Source organism: Salmo salar, chromosome ssa27, assembly GCF_905237065.1.
Source record: "Salmo salar chromosome ssa27, Ssal_v3.1, whole genome shotgun sequence".
In the NCBI taxonomy this organism is placed as follows: Eukaryota; Metazoa; Chordata; class Actinopteri; order Salmoniformes; family Salmonidae; genus Salmo; species Salmo salar.
In genome coordinates this window covers 11,769,314-11,794,170 of record NC_059468.1, presented here as the reverse complement: position 1 = coordinate 11,794,170, position 24,857 = coordinate 11,769,314, and the positions used below count along the sequence as shown (strand labels likewise).

The window sequence follows — 24,857 nt, the reverse complement described above, 5'->3', positions numbered from 1 at the left end:
CGGAGGAAGGGACTTAGTATGCGCACGGTGTGACCAAGAGATATACAAGCCCAGGGTTTAGAGCCATACTATACATCTAAGTCTGGCTCTGCATTGCTGTGTAGCCACTTAGTGAACAACAGACAATAAATGGTAGATAGAAACCTAAATTTAACTCTGCTGGATATGTTTTCGTATAAGCCCCAAGGTGAGAGTATTTATCTAGCGTTCACATTTTTTAAATGCTTGGCCTGTATTCTTGAAGCTGTAGGCCTGGTTTTTCCGATGCATGGTTGTGAATTGTATTTCCAGAGCGATCTTTTTTTCCAGCAGCCCAGTCTGTGAAGCATATTTAATGTCCCTGTCACCTCTGCAACATCTCAGTTGGTGGAGTCTCACCAGCGTTTTGCTGCCTGCCTCACAAACTCCCCTCCACCAACACCCACACTGTGCCTGAGTTCTCCACCACCCGTGTCCAACCATGGTCGCTGAACACATTTCCTAGAGGGCTTTGGCTGAACTGCAGCAGCCTAGGCCCAAGCATCCCTGTGTCCTGTCTGTTCTCCTTCAAACTCCCTCTTTATTCCCCTGTTGCACCATGTTAGTGTGCCTGGGACCTCTGGGGTTGGAGGGATCCTGGGAAACAGCAGTGTGGGTTGTTTATCTGCTTCTGGCTCCAGGAAGGCAGCTGGCCCAGGGGTCGAGCCCCAGTGGACTGTGAGAGGATCAGGCTTAGCTAGCTAGGGTTGGGTGGGGAGGGATTACTGCCTCATCTGCAATTCTGGATGTTGATGTTGTTGTGCTGTGAGGCCTCTGGGCCTCCTTCCTCACTCATTAGAATATGTCAAGATAAAATAGTTACATTTAACCATTGTTGTTATATCACTCCAAGCTGACATATATGTCACTTATATAATAATAATAATAATAATAATAATAATAACAATAATAATAATAATAATAATACATGGTACCTATGTAGTGCTTTTCAAGGACCCAAAGCCGCTTTACAATTGTCAAAACAAAAAAACAAAACAGTAGTCAAAACAAGACAACATCAAACTAAACAAAAACATGAACAAAGTGAGGGGTGGGCTCAAGGAAGGGAAAGAGTATGATGTATCAGGTAGACCTTGTCAAATAGGTGGGGCTTTAGGAAGGACTGAAAGATGGTGATGGACTCAGAGTCATGGATGGCTGGAGGGAGGGAGAGCGGTTCAGAACCTTGGAGCAACCCTGGAGAAGGCCCTGTCGCCGAAGCTCTGGAGTTCGTACCTGGGGATGACAAGATGGTCTGCTGTGGTGGATTGGTAGGTGAGAAGAAGGTTTGAGAGGTAAGGGAGGGCAAGGTGTTGAAGCGCTTTGTAGGTCAGATGGAGGATATTGTAATCAATATGTTGGGAGCAGTGGAGGATGGTGACTTGAAGAATTGAGGAGGACAGGTAACCCACGGTATAGGCGCGGAACGCACAGAGATGACAAAGTGTGTTTCAAAAATTGTCAAAGACAAATTATTTTAACCGAAAGCTTTTAATAAAGACATGTATAGTACAATATTATGTGGAATGGGAATGAGAGGGCTACTTACACAGTGTCGGAAAGGGATCACAGCAGTGATTGAATGAGGGTGTGAGGCATGAGTTGAGGTGTTCAGAGGCTTGACTTCAGTGCAGGACAGGATTTGACTGGGAAGACATAAAAACAATAACACCACACTACACAGAGCTAAGAATGAGTTAGTCCAAGCAAGGAGTAAAATCATTGATGTGTAATAATGTGATTGTGTTTGTGATTGACTCTACATACAGTAATGAGAGAAAACTGATAGGGGTCCTCACAGTGCTTGGAGGGGAAACAGTTTCTCTACGTAGTTAAACTCAGACATCTCAAAATGAATGAAGTCAAACACAGACTGCACATCTCGCCTACTTGACACATCAAAGTAGCCCAAGAAACGTTCCTGAATAAAGCCCTGATCATCCACATACCTGATGATAATTGACAACTGCAAGCCGACTGGTGCACCATTGGACCCAGAGCGGTGGGGCCTACCCCCTGGGGCCTGGAGTTTTTCCTTATGCGTTCACCTAACTAGGAAAACTCTGGACCCTAAAATGTATGACAGTGATTATTCAGTTGTATAAAGGTTTTATATTGGCTATAATGGGACCAGTTGTTCCTAATCAGGTCACATGGTTTTAAAAAAAACTCCTGAAAAAAAACTCCTGGCCCTGGGGGGGGGATGAAAACCCTGTCAAACGGCAGCTACCTTACTGTATGTTTGTTCATATCAATTATATTGAACTAAGAACAAATTCTTATTTACAATCACAGCCTACCCCAGCCAAAACCTAACCCAGACAAAGCTAGGCCAATTGTGCGCCGCCCTATGGGACTCTCAATCACGGCTGGTTGTGATACAGCCTGGAATCAAACCAGGGCCAGTACTGACACCTCTAGCACTGAGATGCAGTGCCTTAGACCGCTGCGCCACTCAAGAACCCATAGACTGGATAAGGAGGTGGATTTCCTCTACCCAGACACATACTGTAGAAAGCCTAGGCTGCTGCAACATTTATGGAATGAGTTTTTGCTTGTGTCTGTCCGGAGTGATTATGTGTTATCATCTTTGATAAATAAATACCGGAGGAAAGTGGAAAGCCTACTTGATCGCACGTGGAAAAATGCGCTGCGTCAACCTCTCTCTTTAATCTAACTTTTAATGAATGATGCGATGGAAGCTATTAAATCATTTGGAATTGTTTGACAGCCCAGAAAAGACAGTTGAATGTTCGATATGTTCAGCAAGTAAAGCATTGTAACATGCAATTACCTCTGCAAGCTCCTTGTAGTCGCACTTGTTGGCGGAAATTTCCCTCTCGCCGTGTCCTCATGCCCATACACACAGTGGTGTTGATAAGCCTTTGGAGAACATCCCTGTTTCTTCTTACTTTCTCGTTATGTTGCGTAGTTTGAATACGCAAGCCTTCGTCATAATCAATGCAGATTTTCCCAGCAGCTTGAATCTGATGAGAGCATTTATATGCTCTCTGCATTTGTTTTGCCGTTCAGCTAAACGATCCATGTACTTCAGGTCACTGTACCCACCTTTCAACCAACATTCAGACTTTCCAAAAAGCAGGCAAGGCCAGCAATGCAGGCGGCTTGATGAAAGGCTCCCTGTTAACCAGCTATACATTTGATACCAGTTGGTATTGAACGCCCTCACCTTTTCATCCTTCTTCATGAAACTGATCTCAGGCAGAGGTCGACCTTCGCTTTCAATTCACACCTTTTCCGTGTACCCCAGAGAATGAAAGTGGTTCTTCAACAAAAAGTATTTTTCGGCAGAATTGGCCATTCTGGCGGAGAAAACTGCACACTCGCGCTGGTAGCTAGCTAGCTACTGGAGTTAGCAAGGCACATTTAAATACATTGCACTAACTGGACACAAAAATAAAGTTCTAAAACCCCCAAAAACTATTTATAATAAACCTCCTCCGTCTCCTGTAATTTGAAAAAACGAATTTGAACGGAATAATAAAGAAATTCTCCACTATCACTCTTAATCTCTATCCAACAATGACACCAAGCTTCTCAACACATATAACCCCCATAATGCTCTGTGGCACAATCCCAATACAACACCTAGGTTAATTCTCTAATCCTAATTATATGATTGGATGGACAACCTGTCAATTCATACTGCAAAAGCTTTGATTGGTTGGAGGATGTCCTCCAGAAGTGGTCATACTTACCATGTAGGTCAATGGAAGGGGGTGAGCCCTACAAGCCTCCCAGGTTTTGTATTGAAGTCAATGTAGCCAGAGGAGGACGGAAGCTAGCTGTCCTCCAGCTACACCATGATGCTACCCCAGACAGTGCTGTTGAAATTACTGTAGACCTTCATTGCGAAACAGTGTATTTCAATCAATTATTTGTGACATGAAAATATTTAGTATAGTTTGATCTAAAAAGGATAACTTTTTTAATGTTTCACTATTTTTATGAAATTTCACTGAGGAGGATGGTCTTTCCCTTCCTCCTCTGAGGAGCCTCCACTGGTTGGGAAACAAGGGAGCCAGTGGAGTTCATGGACGACAGAGATGATGTGCTGCCAGGATGTGGGTAAGGAGTTGGGCTGCAGAGTTTTTAAGCATTTGGTGGGAGCTGAGTTGATGCCGGAGATTAGAGTGTTGCAGTAGTCAAGCCGGGAGGAGATGAATGCATGTATGATGGTTAATTGCAGTAGCCACTACTCTTAAAGGGCCACTGAACACGGCGATTGGCACGTGTGTTTTTCTGTTGCTCGTGAGATTTCAGTCTTGGAGGTGTGTTTTCTGACCATTTCCACGTGTGGTTAATTAAGTTTTTACCCCCATGAAGCCTATTTCACTTCCTCAAATTCCCCAGAATGAATCTAAGACAACTTACAAAAAATCTAATTAATTTTGTTGTGCAATTTTACATATAACTAAATTGTTTGGTGCAGTATTTCTCAAATAAAAAAATGTGTGGCGTGTTGTCTTATGTAAATGAAGTCGGAGCTGCTGGGCAGGTCTGTCTTACTTTCTATGCTATTGGATAGAGAGCAATCACTGCAGCTGTTCACCCCATGTTAGTGGGCAAACTGACATCTTCAAATCGAAACCAAACCTTTTTTTTTACCTGTTGTGACGCAAGGATGTTTCAAACTCTGTTTTAGGCAAGATTGACTTTATTACTGTACCAAAATGATCCTAGTTACACTTTGTAGTCCATTTTGACACTACAATAACTGTTTATGACTCATATTGATGCAACATAGGCCGTTTTGTATGGAATGTTATTAATATATTTTATAATTTCATTATTTATTTAACTGCAGAAAATCCGGTGTGTCTATGTCAAACAGTTTTGTTATATTTCAGTTTTCTGTGATGTATTTAAAGTGTAATATTGGGATGCATTGTAACGCCCTGACCATAGAGAGCCATTGTTCCTCTATGGTGAAGTAGGTCAGGGTGTGACTGGGGGGTATTCTAGTTTATTATTTCTATGTGGGGTTCTAGGTTATTATTTCTATGTTGGTGATTTGTATGATTCCCAATTAGAGGCAACTGGTAATCGTTGTCTCTAATTGGGGATCATATTTAAGTAGCTGTTTTCCGGGATATTATTTTGTATTTTGTGCATGTGCACCACATAGTCACGTTTTGTTTATTCTTTATTGTTTTGTGCGTTTCACTTAAATATAATATGTGGAACCCAGATCACGCTGCACGTTGGTCCGAGTATGCTTCCAGTTCGTACGACGAGCGTGACAGAATATCCCACCACAACAGGACCTGGGACTTGGGAGGAGATCTTGGATGGGAAGGGATCCTGGACTTGAGGAAATCCTGGCAGGACAGGATCGCCTTCCTTGGCAGCAGACGCAGGGAGAGAAGGGAGGACAGAGACGATGCCGGGGTTCGCGGCCACAAAGACAGCCCAAAAGACAGCCCGAAATGTTTTTGGGTGGGGGCACACGGGGTGGTCGGCAGGGCCGAGGAATGAGCCAGAGACTGTCAGGGAGTCGAAGGAGGAACTCGATGAAAGATTCCGGATAGAGGTGGTGGCGATGAGAGAGCTGCAGCGTGGGTGTGCTGAGGAGCGTGACACCAGTCCGGTGTCAACTGTACCGATTTCACGCATCTGGCCTCCAGTGCGCCTCCCCAGTCCGGTACGTCCTGTGTCTCCTCCACACACTCGCCCTGAGGTGTGTGTCACCGTTCCGGTACAATTTGTGCTGGTTCTATGCATCAGGTCTCCAGTGCGCCTCCAAAGCCCAGTACATCCTGTGCCAGCTCCTTGCACTCACCGTGCGAAGTGTGTCATAGTTCCGGTACAATTGATGCTGGCTATACGCACCAGGTCTCCAGTGCGCCTTCACAGCCCAGTACGTTTTGTGCCAGCTCCACGCACTCGCCTTGAGGTGTGTGTCATCGAACCGGTACCAGAGAGCCATTGTTTCTCTATGGTGAAGTAGGTCAGGGGGTATTCTAGTTTATTATTTCTATGTGGGGTTCTAGGTTATTATTTCTATGTTGGTGATTTGTATGATTCCCAATTAGAGGCAGCTGGTAATTGTTGTCTCTAATTGGGGATCATATTTAAGTAGCTGTTTTTCCCACCTGTGTTTGTGGGATATTATTTTGTTTTATGCATGTGCACCACTTAGTCATGTTTCGTTTATTCTTTGTTTTGTGCGTTTCACTTAAATAAAATATGTGGAACCCAGATCACGCTGCACGTTGGTCCGAGTATGCTTCCAGTTCGTACGACGAGCGTGACATGCATCTTAAAATTGTATACATTTCTACTCTATATCTGACATGGTACCGGCGTCTTCTTTTTAAGCCCATAACCATGTGTGTGAGGTGTATACTTTTGTTTCAAAGTACATTTGTTTAAGACTACCAAGAAACATTCTGTGTGACCCTGATTTAGCCCATTGCAGTAAAAGGTTATTTATTTTCATTTTAATTTAACCTTTATTTAAAGGCAGTCACTCTTTAAACATTTGGATGCCGTCTACCATAGCGCCCTTCTCTTTATCACAGGTGACAGTTTTAACACTCACCACTGTATCCTGTATCAAAAGGTTGGTTGGTCCTCATTAAAATCCCATAGATGACTTCATTATTCCCTTTTTGTTTATAAAGCTCTACTACACAAGCTTCCAACTTACCTAACTTTGTTGCTTACGTATAAAAGAATGAGCTACCAAACCCGCTCACAGGATTGGTTAACTCTTGCGGTCCCTCTGGTCTCGACCAATTTAGGTAAATCCACCTTTAGTTTTAGTGTTGAGGTTGTTGTTGTTTTATTTGAAATGTCAATTTTTCTTCCAGTTTTGAGAAAATGTTTGTACTCAGGGCACCATTGTGAATGAGACCCTGGTCTTAATTGGGCTACCCTGAATTAATAAAAGTTAATAAAAAACAAGGGTTTCAGCGGCAGGAGTGGAGAGGGAGGACCTGACTTCGGCAATTTCAGCGGAGGTGGAAGAATTAGGATTTGACAATCTGATTTATGTGGTCGTCAAAGGAGAAGGTGGAGTCCAGGATGACGTCAAACCATTCAGTGGCCACTTGTGGCCTGTGGATGGGGGCATTGTCATCCTATGGGAGCATAGCCATGGTAGCCAAAATAATGGCCTGCCCAGCATTTTTATACATGACCCTAAGCATGATGGGATGTTAATTGCTTAGTTAACTCAGGATCAGTGTGGAAGCACCTGCTTTCAATATACTTTGTATCCGTCGTTTACTTAAGTGTTTCCATTATCTACCTTCAGTATACGTTTTATGTTGAGGAATGTGAGATATATCATCAGTGGTCAAAACATACTGTACATATGTTATTCTGTAACTGGTATTCTATAAACAGATATTTTTTTTAGCATTGTTCTCTGCATTTAAAAGCAGAACAGTAGACTTTGCTATGCTAGCCTCGGAGTCCCTGCCACCCAGCAATGGCCTTTTACAAATGACTTTTTACTGAATACTGTAAATATCCCTAGGGGCTTTAACATAACACTGCAGTCCCTATACATAACAGAGAGAAAAAGATGAAAGAACTTCTGTATTCCATCTGTAAATGTGACATTTACTTTAATGTCCAGAACCAGTCACCCATAACACAATGAAGCAAACAAACCCTATTGGCTATTACAATTGCCATGGCAAAAAAATATGAAATAGCTAGTAGAAATAGTAGTGTTTCTCTGAAAAGGTTATGTGAAAAATGACAGCTTTTATGTTTGTTGAGTGGATACGGGTGTATGCAGTGGTAGAAAAAGTACCCAATCATCATACTTGAGTAAAAGTAAAGATACCTTAATAGACAATGACTCGAGTAAAATTTGAAAGTCACCCAGTAAAATTCTACTTGAGTAAAAGTCTAAAAGTATTTGATTTTAAATATACTTAAGTATCAAAAGTACATTTGAAAAATATACTGAAGTAAAACCTTTTTTTTATTATTCCCTATATTAAGCAAACCAGACAGCACCATGTTCTTGTTTTTAAAATGTATGGATAGCCAGGGGTACACTCCAACACTCAGACATAATTAACAAACAAAGCATGTGTGCTATGTGTCCACCAGATCAGGGACAATAGGATTGACCAAGGACATTCTCTTGATAAGTGCGTAAATTGGACCATTTTCCTGTCCAGCAAAGCATTCAAAATGTCAAGAGTACTTTTGGATGTCAGGGAAAATGTATGGAGTTTAAAAAGTACTTATTTTCTTTAGGAATGTAGTGAAGTAAAAGTAAAAGTTGTCAAAATGATACATAGTAAAGTACAGATACCCCAAAAAACTACTTAAATAGTACTTTAAAGTATTTTTACTTAAGTACTTTACACCACTATCTCGGTTTGTGTATTTCACCAAAATCAAACTCTATTGCATATTGTTGAACGGAAATAAAGTAGGTAAATCAGCCTTTAGGGAATTAATACAATGCATATGCAAGGCCTAAGTGTGTTGTAGATTTCCGTAGTGACAGAGAAAGGCTCCAACTAAGGCCTAACCATACAGACCATAGTAGTGTTTACATGTACAGACACTGCAACATGACCATTTAATAGCAGACATGTAGCGGAAAAGATGAGGCCTGTATAGAATGAAAGGGGAACTAGAAACTGAACAAGCCCACTAAGCAGTTACCATCTCTGGGGAGGAAGTAATATACAACATGGGGGTCTTGACCCATTTGGACCCCCATCTCTGGTTCCCATGAATCCTTCTCACATTAGAGTCTAGGCGGTCGGGTCAGGTCTGCACAGAGCCTGCTGTTGGAACGCTTTGACCGCTGCCCGACCACAGCTGCCGCAGGACCATTACAGAACCACAGTTTTGAGAGTTGAAAACACATCAAAGTCAATGGTGTGGAGTGGCAGGTGACCTGTATAGCAATGGGCCAATGGTTTTCCATGTATAGCAATGGGCCAATGGACAAGACACTACTACTGTATCACACCACTCTGTCGGCTAGTATATATAACTACATTTTGATTGGGTGCTTAGATGAGGAATTCGGCGGTCGCTGTGTAAGTGGCTGAAAGATAATTTGTAAGTGTTGATTGGAGAAATACACTTCAACAGAATACAGTGCATGGTTGGAATGTGGAGGCCATGTTGCTAGTTTGTGACAGTTTTGTCCAAAAGCCAATATTTTGATCCATAGCTACTGCTTCTTATCATCAAAATTAAAAAAGTTGGTCTGTGTACACAAACAAAATGGAAAGGGTTTAGTGTCTTGCCAAGTCCTGAATCCATTTCCTTGAGAAACAGAGATGTACACATGTGCAGGAATCTCTTCTGTCAACCACAATCACCCTAAAAGGTCAAAGGTCAGTAAGACAGTTCATTACAGAGCACTGCTAAAGACCAGACTCCAAACAAACAATTGTGATAAACATTGTCTGCAAAGTAGTGTCTGGGTGGGCAAGGGCTCTATGCCCTTACTTATTTTATTTTTATCAAGTGGAATTTGTGTTGCCAGCATAGTCTACTAATGAATCCTCAGTCAAGAGTTCACTGCAATTCAAACTAAATGTAGACTGATTTTACACACCATGAATAATCTAAATAAGTGGGTCTGTGTTTGTTAAAAACATATTAGGTGCTACATACTATAGTGGCTTTAAGGGGCAAAGTAATATACACTATTTACCATTCAGGAAATATTACCTGCTACTTACCATTCAGGAAATGAAATGTTTGCATGTTCTATACTGCACTTGTAAAGCTAGTGACATGACTTACTAATGACATGAATTTTACCCAATTTTTCATGGCGAGGTAAAAATTACAAACGGAAACATTCATTACACGTTTGCTGCAAGTCATTACTAACACGCAAGTCATTCATTATGCGGTGCCACTTTGAAGCATACCCAGTGCTCAATGGAAGTTCACTATGCTTGTTGTATTGCTTATTTTGTTATTTGATCTCACTTTCCAAAGGATTCAGTAGTATTTCCTTATTTGTTTTTGGTTATTCTGTTCTCTCTCTCTCTCTCTCTCTCTCTCTGCATGATGCATTGAGACGCAGGCTGACAGCTATAAGCTCAGACAGAGCCATTCATCCGAAGCTGGAATATAATAACATCACCTGATATATGAAGAGGATATATGAAGAGCGGGCTCCCTATTTATTTTGCTTATTTCCTCTCGCCCGCCTTTTTATCGAATAAAAAAAAAAGGATAAAAAACGCAGGCACATTCTGTTATGCTGAACCCACTATTTCTGCTTCACAACTGTCTGCCCTAAATGATTCCCCCCCCCCAAAACACCCCTTCTCCAAAACGATGAACAAGCAAGACTGACAACTTCGAGCGAGGCCGCAACCCTATTTCAATATGGCAGATTGTGCCGATGTAAGCAATCTGCAGGTGCGTTTTTTAATTCTCATCTACTTTATTTAACTTCAAAAGGAAAGAAAACAAACATCACCAGATCAAAGCGATAATTACTTTGTGGCATCCCGAATCCCAAAATAGAAATCATCTTATTCAATGTACTTTTGAAAACTCGGAGGGGGGGAAGGGGGGGTTGGAAAAACTGAATTTTGCTCCTTTGAAAATCTACTGAGTTTACTGGAACTAAACCAGGGCAAGCCATAAGAGCATTGATCCCAAACAAGGTTAAAAAAAAAGGACATACAGTAGGCTACATATAACATGCAAAAATATCTGTGTCTGAAATATATGAATGTTTTTGGCTAAATATACAGTATTCTTGGTAGATTCTAAGCTCATTACAGAAATATGTGCTGACCAAGAAATGGATTCTCTATACGCTGTTCAACCACATTAGTTGAATAGTTCAAGGAGCAGAAGCCTGTAGACATATACCAGAAGGCAAACCTGTTTTTGTTTCCTCAAAACGTAGCAATGCAGATGGAGAAAATAAACCTTTTGCCATCAATGTTTCTTTAAGAAAAAAATCCTGCACTAAAAACTGTACATCCCTGTACAGGAAATGTACAATTTGTAAGCCGTGAAACGACATAAAAGTCTGACACGGACTCCATGGAAACCCAATTGGGTGTATTACCTTTCTCTTTCATGGACAGTCAGTCGCGCACCAACCAGTTTGTAGTGTGAAAGTCGTTTTGAGCGAGAAGTAATTCAGCTGTCTAGCGCCTGATGTTACAGGAGGCGTTTAGTCATAGTTAATTTAGACTGTATTTTCTGTCTTTTGTAGAGCACTATCCCCGAGGATGAGCTGGAGAGAGAGCTAGAGAGAAAGCAAAAAGGCACAAAGAGAAACAGAGAGATAGAAATAGAGAGAGAGACGAGACTATTTTCATGCCAAAGCAGAGCTCTCCATCAACCTAGGGGCCAGGCTCAATCAGAGGGTTTTTGGTACAATCAGACATTCACCACTTGCTGTCTCCCTGTGATCTTCACATGCCGATAAACCGTAATTTAATATACGGCCCCGCAATCACTAAACTAATCTAATCTAGCTGTTGTTAGCCACCTACTCGCATCAATGGAGGAAAACATCCAGGAGAAGGATGATTGGAGGTCAAATGTCCAGCTGATGGCTGCATGTTGGTTCAGTTGCTCAGGTAACTATGGCGCCCTCTCTCCCCTGTCGTCGGAGGGATATGACAAGCGGAGGGGGAAAAAAGTCAGTTGATTTAAGTGAGGAATTAACTGCACACTGAAGCAACACGAAATCTAATTTGATTTCAGGATGATAGATCATCCTATTTTTTACCCAGGAGGATCTGTGATGAGCAGATCATGTCCACTCAATCCTAATACTCAACTTATGTTACTGTATCAACATCAACGGATTCTTTTTTTCTTTGAGTCCCTATCATTTAAACCCATCTCAAATCAAATCAACAACAAAAAAGGGTCACATGCGCCAAATACAACAGACCTTACAGTGAAATGCTTACTTACAAGCCCTTAACCTCTTTGGCCTAGGGGGCAGTATTTTCACATCCGGATGAAAAGCGTGCCCAAAGTAAACCAACAATGCAGTTTTATGAAAAATAAGTGTTAAGTAAAAAATGGATTAGTAAAGAATAAAAAATAAAAGTAACAAATAAGTAAAGAGTAGCAGTAAAATAACAATAGCGAGGCTATATACAGGGGTTACCAGTACAGAGTCAATGTGGGGGGGCACCGGTTAGTCAAGGTAATATGTACATGTAGGGAGAGTTAAAGTGACTATGCATAGATAATAAACAGAGAGTAGCAGCAGCGTAAAATGGGGGGGGGGTATAGCAAATAGTCTGGGTAGCCATTTGATTAGCTCTTCAGGAGTCTGTTCAGGAATCATCTCCTTTGTCTTGATCACATTGAGGGAGAGGTTGTTGTCCTGGCACCACACGGCCAGGTCTCTGACCTCCTCCCTATAGATTGTCTCATCGTTGTCGGTGATCAGGCCTACCACTGTTGTGTCATCGGCAAACTTAATGATGTGTTGGAGTCGTACCTGACCATGCAGTCATGAGTGAACAGGGAGCACAGGAGGGTACTGAGCATGCACCCCTGAGGGGTCCCCATGTTGAGGATCAGCGTGGCAGATGTGTTGTTACCTACCCTTACCACCTGGGGGCGGCTCCAGCTGCAGAGGGAGGTGTTTAGTCCAAGGGTCTTTAGCTTAGTGATGAGCTTTGAGTGCACTATGGTGTTGAACGCAGAGCTGTAGTCAATGAAAATCATTCTCACATTGGTGTTCCTTTTGTCCAGGTGGGAAAGGGCAGTGTGGAGTGCAATAGAGATTGCACCATCTGTGGATCTGTTGGAGCGGTATGCAAATTGGAGTGGGTCCAGGGTTTCTGGGATAATGGTGTTGATGTGAGCCATGATCAGCCTTTCAAAGCACTTCATGGCTACAGACGTGAGTACCATGGGTCGGTAGACATTTAGGCAGGTTACCATAGTGTTCTTGGGCACAGGGACTATGGTGGTCTGCTTGAAACATGTTGGTATTACAGACTCAGTCAGGGACAGGTTGAAAATGTTAGTGAAGACACTTGCCAGTTGGTCAGCGCATGCTTGGAGTACACGTCCTGGTAATCCGTCTGACCCTGCGGTCTTGTGAATGTTTAAAGGTCTTACATCGGCTACGGAGAGCGTGATCACACAGTCGTCCGGAACAGCTGATGCTCTCATGCATGTTTCAGTGTTACTTGCCTCGAAGTGAGCATAGAAGTAATTTAGCTCGTCTGGTAAGCTTGTATCACTGGGAAGCTCAGCATCTGTTTCATCTGACCACTTTTTTATTGACAGTCACTGGTGCTTTCTGTTTTAGTTTTTGCTTGTAAGCAGGAATCAGGAGGATACAATTATTGTCAGATTTGCCAAATGGAGGGCGGGGGAGAGCTTTGTACAGGTCTCTGTGTGTGGAGTAAAGGTGGTCTAGAGTTTTTTTTCTCCTCTGGTTGCACACTTAACATGCTGGTTGAAATTAGGTCAAACGGATTTAAGTTTCCCTGCATTAAAGTCCCCGGCCACTAGGAGTGCCTCCTCTGGATGAGCGTTTTCCTATGGCCGTATACAGCTCATTGAGTGCGGTCTTAGTGCCAGCATCGATTTGTGGTGGTAAATAGACAGCTATGAAGAATATAAATGAAAACTCTCTTGGTAAATAGTGTGGTCTAAAGCTTATCATGAGATACTCTACCTCAGGCGAGCAAAACCTTGAGACTTCCTTTGATTTCATGCACCAGCTGTTGTTTACAAATATACATAGACTGCCACCCCTTGTCTTACCAGAGGTTGCTGTTCTATCCTGCCGAAAAAGCGTAAAACCCACCAGCTGTATGTTATTCATGTCATTGTTCAGCCACGACTCGGTGAAACATAAGTTAATAGAGTTTTTAATGTCTTGTTGGTAGGATATACGTGCTCGTAGTTAGTCTATTTTATTATCCAATGATTGTACGTTGGCTAATAGGACCGATGGTAAAGGCAAATTACCCACTCGCTGTCGAATCTTTACAAGGCACCCAGACCTACATCCCCGATATCCCCGTCTCTTTCTGCTGCGAATGACGGGGATGAGGGCCTTATCGGGTGTCTGGAGTAAATCCTTTGCGTCCGACTCGTTAAATAAAAAATCTTCTTCCAGTACGGGGTGAGTAATCGCTGTCCTGATATCTAGAAGCTATTTCCTGTCAAATAACACGAAAAAACACACAATAGCACAATTGGTTAGGGGACCGTAAAACGTCAGCCATCTCCTCCGGCGCCATTATTAACTAACTACCTCCCTTTGCACACGTGTTGGCTATCTATCCCCTTTCCAGCTCATTGGGTCTTTCTTAGACCGTACCACAACAGAGGGGGAAGGGGGGGGGTTGGTCTCACCCCATCAATCATAGTTTGTCATGTGTCTTCGTTCCTTCGGAAGAGTGTGAACGTGCTTCCTTGGCTGTCAAAGTGGAGTTTTGGATGGGTTTTATCATTTGGAACAGAGCATGATGCTTTCACTGAGACGTTCAGTCTTATTTAATCAAAATGTGTATCTGGGTTTTCCTGGAAGGTCAATAACGAAATTCTTCCTGCATAATGAAAAGGCATATTTGTTGTGGCTTTTTTTCCACGCTGTTAACATTTTTGTGGAATTGAGTACATTAAAACGAAATGTGCGTGTTTGCAGCTTATGAAAATATTTTTTTTGACTTATGCTGGAATACCTGTTAATCACATTTGTTTCATTAATCTATACATATGGGTGGACGTTACATAAAATATAATATCATTTGAAATTATACTATTAAGCCTTGTTCACACTGCAGGCCTTAATGCTCAAATAAGTTTTGTTTTTCAAATCCGTTTTGGACGACTGACTGTCCAAACAGCAAGCTACAAATGACCAAATCGGATGTGTGTGTTCAGACAGCAGTCATTTGCTGCAAGGCTATTCTAGTTGCATAATAATGACGGGTGTGTGTGCATTGGTATTGGCTGATAGGAAGCACAAGCACCACCACCAATCACTCAGAAGTTACGTAACAAGCTAAGGTGACAACAATGCCTGTCATGGACGTTCCCCAGTTGCTTTGAATGTTCAAAATCATTAGGGTAAGAACACTTTTAAAGCCTCAAAGGATAAGAGGATCCAAATTTCAAAACAAGTTATTTTTGGCTAGCCACAGCAGTCAACTAGCTTAGCTGGATAGCTGTTTAGCTTTCTAGCATATTCACTAAATTGTTTGTAAACAATTAACACGCTAGTTAGCTACTTTTTTATTTTGTTAAGTAGCATCCATATTTTTCCTAAAAATATACTGGATTTTGCTCATTATGTTCCCTGTACCGTTTTTAGCATTTGTAAATATTTTTTCATTTCCACAGCGTGCTCGTCTATGATGGATCAGGATGTTTTGCATGTGTTACATCATGCTTAAATAATGAGTATTCATGTATGAATCGGTTTGAGGATATATTACCTATCCACCAAGACCATCATCAGAGATTTGAAGTGGTTTGTAACTTCCCAAACCAAGCCATGCTTATGTTGTAACACTGTTGGGAGTGTATTAACCAGTCTCTAAGCTGCCACACTAGTGACTACCAATTACCTTCTCTGCCAGTCTAGTGTAAGGCTGCAGCTCTATTGGTTATGTCTATTATCTCAGTAATAAAATGTAATAAGGATTTGTTTCAATATTACTGTGAGACATTTGTAATCCTCTCGGTTCACGCTGCTGCCATATTGCATACTAAGAAGGAAGAGCAATTTCAAGTTCTCTCGCTATTCGATTAAAAGAGTACATCACTGCAGATATTTGTCATCCCAACTTCACCTTGGATAAGCTCCTTTTGTTACATTTTCATTTCCATACTCATGAGAGAATGAAATTAGTTACATGAGTTATACTGTGATGAATAGTTTCACTCATTTTATGGGTGTCCTTTGGTCATGGTCATGCATTTTTATTAGAAAGTGATGCTATTTGAACTGTAACATGTGTTATACAGTGTACATTATGACTGTGGGTTTTCAACAATAATGTTACTAGTTGGTATCAAGAGCTTTATGCTTTTCTGGTTTAGCAAATGCTATTTTTGTTTTACAGTTGATGGGCTTGTTTTGTCTTACCTCTATGTAGGTGGTTTGCACAGTTGGAGCTAATGGACCTCCTGCTGTTCTTCTCAACTCAATGAGGAGATTTGCGCATGGGCTTAATTCCCACCCAAGTCAATGTTACATCTATGTCCAGTTAGGGAGTCAATGAATAGATCCCAATAATGTAGCCAAGGAATATAATTCTCAAAATGTCTGAGATAAATCCCCCTGCTGCAACTTGTTTACTGTATGTGGATGTTAGATGTATACACTGGTCCAGGATCAGTTCTTTGGGGATATTATTTCTTCCAGGCAGTTAGACAGTAAAGCGGCCCAGGCAGGCTCTCATCGGGTGTGCACCTCATTATAGGGGGAGCTTACGACTTTGTCTGCCTCCCTTTCGGAAGAGGTAACGCTCCAGTAACTCTCATGCTGCCTCTAATTGAATACTACCCGCTTCACTTTCCCACCACTTCAGACTTATTGGACAATTTTTTTTTTTTTATCTTTCCCTCCTAAAAATGCTGTGCTTCTCAATAACTCTGGAGCTACTGCCAAGGAATACTTATATATGTGGCCCAAGGATTCATTGTAGTAACATATTCACCAGCATAATTGATTTTGGGGTTCACTGATGCATAGCTAGAAATGCTTTCGCGAGGGCACAATTTGTCAACTAGCCATACCGATGTCTCACAAATATGGCAATTATCTCAAGGGAGATAAAGAAAAGTGTCTACCAAATGAGTATATGTAAATTAAATGTGCATATATTCTACATTAGTCCACATCTGATATAGCGCAAAAGTTTATGACACATTGTTTTGTAACCTAATGCCCAAAGTACCATGATCTTTTGAACACGTCTGATTTTATGTGAAAAGGTAATATTAGTGATTGAGACAATGGCAGCTTATCCTTTTTTTTTTATCCATCATATTTATAGCATAGTTCACACAGTGAGGAACAAAGCAGTATTAATCATGACTCATGTTGAGTCCATTATGATTTTCATATCGTACTCCCTCCGGTTGTCTATATATAGGAGCCACTTGTCTGGGTCAAGGCGTTCTTGATTGCTTACTGTCTCTCGCTTAAATGTCATCTCCTGTGTCACACTCAGCACAGGTCAACGTGACATTTCACCGCAAAGTCATCCTGTTTATGTTGCGATGTCATAAAGGGCCCTGCACCACAACAGACCTTAGGTGGAAGCTACATGTATATTACCAGATACTTGCTATTAGGTTTGAAACCATATTAATGGACTAACCTGGATAAATAAAGGTTAAATAAAACATATCTTTAATGTCCCTATTTTGTTGACTCGGTCACGCAATTTTGAAACGTGAGCTTGCCCCTATCACTCACTTTGTTTGTTTTTTGATTAGCTGTGGTGTTATAACCTGGCTCAAGATTGTAACAAATAATGGGAATCCACACACTGAGTAAAGGAATAAAAATAAATGTATTCCATAAATAAAGTACACACTCACAGCAATAATCAGATGAGGCATGAAGGTCAGTAAATTAGGTGTCAACTGCCAAAGCCACAACAAAACAACCAAAGGTACTTCATGGAGAGAGGTATTGCTCACTGAATGGGGAAACAGTGGCTTTATGCCAAAGCTGAGCTTTCACAGGTGTGCCCCATCAGCACTGATGACTCTCCCAGCTCCGCCCACCTCTCCTACTCCGCCCATCAATCTCCTGCAGGAAATAAGCACAGCAAAACCCAACAGGCAGAGCAGGGAGGGGCTGCCACAGTGGCTAAGTTGGCTCAAGCTAACAGTTTATCCTGGCCTCATAGACTACTTTCAGGGCAAGTGGAAAAGTAGAGGTATGTCTTAAAAGACTAAATGTATCCACAGCTGTGAGTTCAATCTCTGTACTATCAACCAAAAAACCTTGGCCTAGATCAATGTAATTGCACAAAGTCTCTTTGATGTATGCTACTACAGAAATACAGTGTGCAGAACACATGAGGTTTGAGGAATAATCTCAGAAAAAATAGGCCTACCAATACTAAGAGAGCACAAGATTTGCCAAAATTGGCCTTGTGAGGGTTGATAGAAGCAAACGTCTTTGCATGTGAATATTTTGTTTCTTTGTTCTGCCTCCACTGTGTTAATGTGCTCAGCTTGTGCGTAGTTCGTCCTGCTTAGTGTTAATTTAATGCATCTCATCAAACCTATCACTCTCTTTTGTATAGTTGCTTGTGGTGCCTGCTGCCTATTGCTTTGTCCTTTTGAGAAAATTAGAACCATTTTGTGAGACCAAATGTGTCGTACGCCCAAGGGCTCTTTGCAAATATTCAGTTTTATGTTTTTTGTTTGTTTGGCTGTTGCACATTTTTCCATTAAGTCTAATTAGAGTGTATTGTTCATTATAAAACGGGTGGATCTAATCCTGAATACTAATTGTTAAAACCGCATTCCAGCCGGTGTGTATTCCACAAGCTACCATCAGTTAAATATATGATGTTATAATATATGACTGCACAATCCACTGTCTCATCAGCCCAGCCAGGCAATTTATAAACTCAGCAACCCTAGATTTGTGTCGGGACTATATCTTGTGGAAGGATGAAATAGTATGTATAAAAATAAAGTTTTTATTGAAAATATGTCAATCATTATTTGAATATGTTGGTAACCCATTGTATAAAAGTGATAATGCCTTCGAAGCCGGTGTTTGAAGGATATATTGGCACAGTTTGCTGGCCCTCCACTTCATCTCGGGCCTAACAACACCCGTGGCAATATACTGTATCCTCCAAACACCAGCTTCTCGGGCATTATCACTTAATTCAGTTGTACTGCATGATCCATTCCTACTGTATGATTAATTTCCAATACAGTTTACATGATGTGAATGGCTGATGGCAAATGGTGCAATGATTTCAAGACATAATTTTAAGAAGTTTACTTGAAATACCATGCCATGTTTACTTTCATTTGCTATGTACAAACTGCAGTATTTTGCTCCAATGACTCAAGTCATTAACCCAAATGAAGGGATAAACAGTGACTTTATAACCGAGAAATTAACCTCTTTGTCCCAGTGACCTGCCTTTTCTTAACGTCTGTTACGAGGCAATACTACTGATCTCCACTCTCAGGCAGTAACATTGCCCCTAGGCCAAAATGTGCTTACTATGTTAGGGATCAGAGAGACTCAAGGTTGTAAAGATAATGTAGTGTAATCACCAATCTCACCAGAGATTCACTGGAATGTGAAAATCAAAGTTAGCATCAGAGCCGTTGGCCTCTGTCACTCATTATCATGGCAATGCTATGATTCACAAGGGACAATGGCTGATATGGTTCAGCAACCCTGGCACAAAGATTGGATTGTAAAGCTTTTGCATTTCCCCAGATTTTAAACTTGAATGTGGATGTTTTTGAAAATAAAAATAGATTACCACTCAGTTGTGTGCCCTCATCAAACTGCCCAATAAATGTCAACCTACGGAAAATGGCCCAAAACTTTTCTGAAGTATTCTCTTGGCCTAAACTATAGAAATAAATAAAGAATGTTGCACACTCTAATTATGCTCCTAAACACTTAATGGGTACAACAAACAATGTTTTGGCAGGCAGGGCCTTCTTCAGGGCTCTTGGCCTAAACTAGCATAGGTTATGAGGGAAGGGGCTGCCTTGTGCCCACGTCTGCGTGCCCCATTGAAAGGCCTGGGAAATGGTAACTTGTGGAATTACCTTTTGTGCAACCAAAAAGCCCTTGAACCCCTCACAGTCCACCTCTGAGTCTGCACAACTATGTATTGTATGAGGTTACCATTGGCATTCTTTTATCAAGATTTTGACTTCCCACACAGCCATGTACTTTCAGAGGCTGGCTCTGTGAAATTCAGCTCTGTGAAGTTCAGAGGGTTCCGTCACTGAGAATAAACCCTTGTCTTGGTCTATCTGGGATTATCTCAGCTACAAATTAGCCTTATTAATTAAATGCTAACCGGATATCAAACAGACCAGGAAATGACTCCGCCATAGATTAACGCAAAGGTTGCACAGGTCGGTGAAACCGATTCTGTGAGAGAAGCATAAGTTATTTTGGGTCCGGGTGAGCAGGGGGAAGTAGCCCTCAAATGACAACAGGAAGGGAAATAATTAAATCGCTAATCCCTTTCTGTAGCGTGGTGTATTTCATTAAGATTTGAAGGAAGCGTTTGTTACAATCGGTATCATCTCTCCCTCTCCAAAATCATCAAGCTCCCACAACACATGGTGCCTGGCATGTACAGTTGAAGTCTGAAGTCTACATACACTAAGGTTGGAGTCATTAAAACTCGTTTTTCAACCACTCCACAAATGTCTTGTTAACAAACTATAGTTTTGGCAAATCGGTTAGGACATCTACTTTGTGCATGACACAAGTAATTTTTCCAACAGTTGTTTACAGACAGATTATTTCACTTATAATTCACTGTATCACAATTCCAATGGGTCAGAAGTTTACATACACTAAGTTGACTGTGCCTTTAAACAGCTTGGAAAATTCCAGCAAATAATGTCATGGCTTTAGAAGCTTCTGATAATCTAATTGACAACATTTGAGTCAATTGGGGGTGTACCTGTGGATGTATTTCAAGGCCTACCTTCAAACTCAGTGCCTCTTTGCTTGACATCATTGGAAAATCAAAAGAAATCAGTCAAGACCTCAGAAAAAAATTGCAGACCTCCACAAGTCTGGTTCATCCTTGGGAGCAATTTCCAAAAGCCTGAAGGTACCACGTTCATCTGTACAAGCAATAGTACGCAAGTATAAACACCATGGGACCACGCAGCCGTCATACCGCTCAGGAAGGAGACGCGTTCTCTGTCTCCTAGAGATGAATGTACTCTGGTGTGAAAAGTGCAAATCAATCCCAGAACAATAGCAAAGGACCTTGTGAAGATGCTGGAGGAAACGGGTACAAAAGTATCTATAGCCACAGTAAAACGAGTCCTATATCGACATAACCTGAAAGGCCGCTCAGAAAGGAAGAAGCCACTGCTCCAAAACCGCCATAAAAAAGCCAGACTATGGTTTGCACCTGCACATGGGGACAAAGATCGTACTTTTTGGAGAAATGTCCTCTGGTCTGATGAAACAAAAATAGAACTGTTTGGCCATAATGACCATCGTTACGTTTGGAGGAAATAGGGGTCGCTTGCAAGCCGAAGAACACCATCCCAACCTTGAAACATGGAGGTGGCAGCATCATGTTGTGGGTGTGCTTTGCTGCAAGAGGGAGTGGTGCACTTCACAAAATAGATGGCATCGTGAGGCAGGAAAATTATGTGGATATATTGAAGCAACATCTGAAGACATCAGTCAGGAAGTTAAAGCTTGGTCACAAATGGGTCTTCCAAATGGACAATGACCCCAAGCATACTTCCAAAGTTGTGGCAAAATGGCTTAAGGACAAGATAGTCAAGGTATTGGAGTGGCCATCACAAAGCCCTGACCTCAATCCTATAGAATATTTGTGGGCAGAACTGAAAAAGCGTGTGCGAGCAAGGAGGCCTACAAACCTGACTCAGTTCCACCAGCTCTGTCAGGAGGAATGGGCCAAAATTCACCCAACTTATTGTGGGAAGCTTGTGGGAGGCTACCCAAAACGTTTGACCCAAGTTAAACAATTTAAAGGCAATGCTACCGAATACTAATTGAGTGTATGTAAACTTCTGACCCACTGGGAATGTGATGAAAGAAATAAAAGCTGAAAGAAATAATTCTCTCTACTATTATTCATTTCACATTCTTAAAATAAAGTGGTGATCCTAACTGACCTATGTCAGCGAATTTTTACTAGGATTAAATGTCAAGAATTGTGAAAAACTGAGTTTAAATGTAATTGGCTAAGGTGTATGTAAACTTCGGACTTCAACTGTATATTTCATTCAAATCCCTGGTGTTCTTATTCACTGTGAAAATACAGTATGTTTTGTTTCCCATTCCGGGGGTTTCGGCTCAACCATAAGCGTGGCAGCAGATTTATTTATTTATTTATTTTATTTCACCTTTATTTAACCAGGTAGGCTAGTTGAGAACAAGTTCTCATTTGCAACTGCAACCTGGCCCAGATAAAGCAAAGCAGTTCGACACATACAACAGAGTTACACATGGAATAAACAAACATACAATCAATAATACAGTAGGAAAATCTATATACAGCATGTGCAAATGAGGTAGGATAAGAGAGGTAAGGCAATAAATAGGCCATGGTGTCAAAGTAATTACAATATAGCAATTAAACACTGGAATGGTAGGATGTGCAGAAGATGAATGTGCAAGTTCAGATACTGGGGTGCAAAGGAGAAAGATAAATAAATACAGTATGGGGATGAGGTAGATTGAATGGGCTATTTACAGATGAGCTATGTACAGGTGCAGTGATCTGTGAGCTGCTCTGACAGCTGGTGCTTAAAGCTAGTGAGGGAGGTAAGAGTCTCCAGCTTCAGAGATTTTTGCAGTTCGTTCCAGTTATTGGCAGCAGAGAACTGGAAGGAGAGGCGGCCAAAGGAAGAATTGGCTTTGGGGATGACCAGTAAGATATACCTGCTGGAGCGCATGCTACGGGTGGGTGCTGCTATGGTGACCAGTGAGGTGTGGAATTTTGGACGCTGTCACGTCCTGGCCAGTATAAAGGTTAATTAGTATTGTAGTTTGGTCAGGACGTGGCAGAGGGTATTCGTTTTATGTGGTTCGGGGTGGTGTGTTTTGTTGAAGGGGCATTTGGTTTAAATATTCCGGGGTTTTTGGGCACTGTTTGGTTTTCAGGTATTCTATGTTTAGTCTAGTATGTCTGTTTCTATGTTTGGTTAATTGGGGTTGGGACTCTCAGTTGAAGGCAGGTGTTGTCTATCTGCCTTTGATTGAGAGTCCCATATATTAGGGTGTGTTTGCGTTTGTGATTTGTGGGTGATTGTTTCGTGTTTAGCGTAAGTAAGCCTAACAGGACCGTCAGTTTATCGTGAGTTTGTATTTTGTATATCCATTTTGAGTTTATTAAATGTTCAAAATGAACTATATCAACTCTGCTGCGTATTGGTCATCTTTTTCCGACGATGATTTCGTTATATCGTCCTCCGACGAAGAAATCCCTGACAGACGCGTCAGAGTTGACTTAATGCTTTTACGTGCAAAGCGATGGAAGAAAGACAAGAAGATGTGAAATCCCACTCTGTGAAGAAAAAATATCCCAACTAATGGGACATCAAACAAAACAGTATTATGTTCAAATGACAGTGCACACATTTCCCATGTGCTGTGTATGCCACGTCTGAGCCTATCCATTCTGCACAGAGAAACATCAAACCTGTGCATGCCATAATAAAGTAATTTGTCCTTGTCAGTACTGGTTTTTGTTTAGTCTATTTTGGCACTTCATCAGCCATTCAACATGTTCCAGATTCTTTTGAAAAAAAAATATAGATAAGAGCGCATGGTGCTAGGAAAGACTCAATGAATAGACTGAAGTTTAATAGCGCCAATGTGAAAAGATGAACTCTAGAAAATAAAGTTGGCTCTTGTTTGGTGAATTGGAGAACCTGAGTCTTTGAGCTACAAAGTATCTGGTTAATTCTCTAGAACAAACACACCATTCCCATACCATTACCCCTAAAATAATTTAGGAGAATATAAATAGGATAGAGCCGGTATCATATACGTTTCATTTGTTCTCATACAGTATAATATTCTTCAACCAATACCTAATAAACTTGAGTGGTGTACTGTGTCTGCTTTGTATGTGTGTGTACGTGTCTCCAGCTGGGCTCTGAGACATATGGCTGGGCAGATGGTCTTGCACAGTGGGAAGAGTGTGTCTCTCTGGTCGGCTGGCACAGCTGGGAGAACCTGGCAGCGCCTTGGGCACCTCTCATTGCCAGCCAGCCGGGTGGGTGTGGGAGGGTGGGCACACTGCCACAGAGATACAGGAAAGGGTTGGATTGACTTTGTAACATAACATTTCCCATTTAAGTCAAGGAATGGAGGCACCAAAGGAACCGTAGGCTGTGGACAGATGCATATCAATTAGAAGAGAGGTGTGCCAATTTCGTTTCAACGGTGTGGTCATAGACTAAGTTTGTGAATGAGTGTCCGTGTCGTGGAAAAAAGCTACAAGTAATTGCTCATCACTAACGTTCTAACTATTGCAATCCATGTATCGTAAATGTCAAAATATGGATTGTTTGAGAGGCCATCTTGAATGGTCTTCTCCATTATGATGGATTCCAGAGACAAATATCGACCTTGTACTTGTCTGTAGGATATTGTTACAGATATATGAATTTAATGCCTCCTTTTAATATATGTTGTGATGGTTATCCCCCTTGACAGACCTTGTCATGATATACTGTATCTCTATGAAAGCAATATGAATTGTGATATACAATATCTCTGACATATGAATAATGATGTATATATATTGTGAAAAACATCATTAGAATGGCAAATGGACTTGAATGTGAACAGTTTTGGAAGCTGTTTTCTCAGGACAGAAGGTTCCTCTGTGGTTGATTTCATTTGTATTCATATGCAAATGAAAATGGGGTTTGTTTTACTGGCAAATGTCCAATAATTCCTTGGCAGCTGTCCTAGGAAAGTAAATAAACCACAAAAAACGTGTCAGAATTATAATGTTAGATGTGAATGTTGATGAGTAGTTTTTACCATCGATTCTGACAACTCTAGTGCATCGCTAACTTAGCGCAATACCTCAATTAAATCTGGAGTCTCCAACCTTTTCTAACATGAGAGCTACTTTAAAAAGATGAAACATGTTGTGAGC

The 24,857-nt window shown here is 41.3% G+C and overlaps 1 long non-coding RNA gene across 1 annotated transcript; it reads right to left on the bottom strand.

Moving 5' to 3' along the window:
- Window positions 1-1,624: 1,624 nt before the first annotated feature.
- Window positions 1,625-4,825, bottom strand: LOC123730984 (uncharacterized). Its single transcript, XR_006762493.1, has 3 exons — window positions 2,813-4,825; window positions 1,968-2,088; window positions 1,625-1,664 (listed from the first exon to the last, which is right to left on the bottom strand). It is a non-coding gene; the product is annotated as an uncharacterized lncRNA (long non-coding RNA).
- Window positions 4,826-24,857: the final 20,032 nt, after the last annotated feature.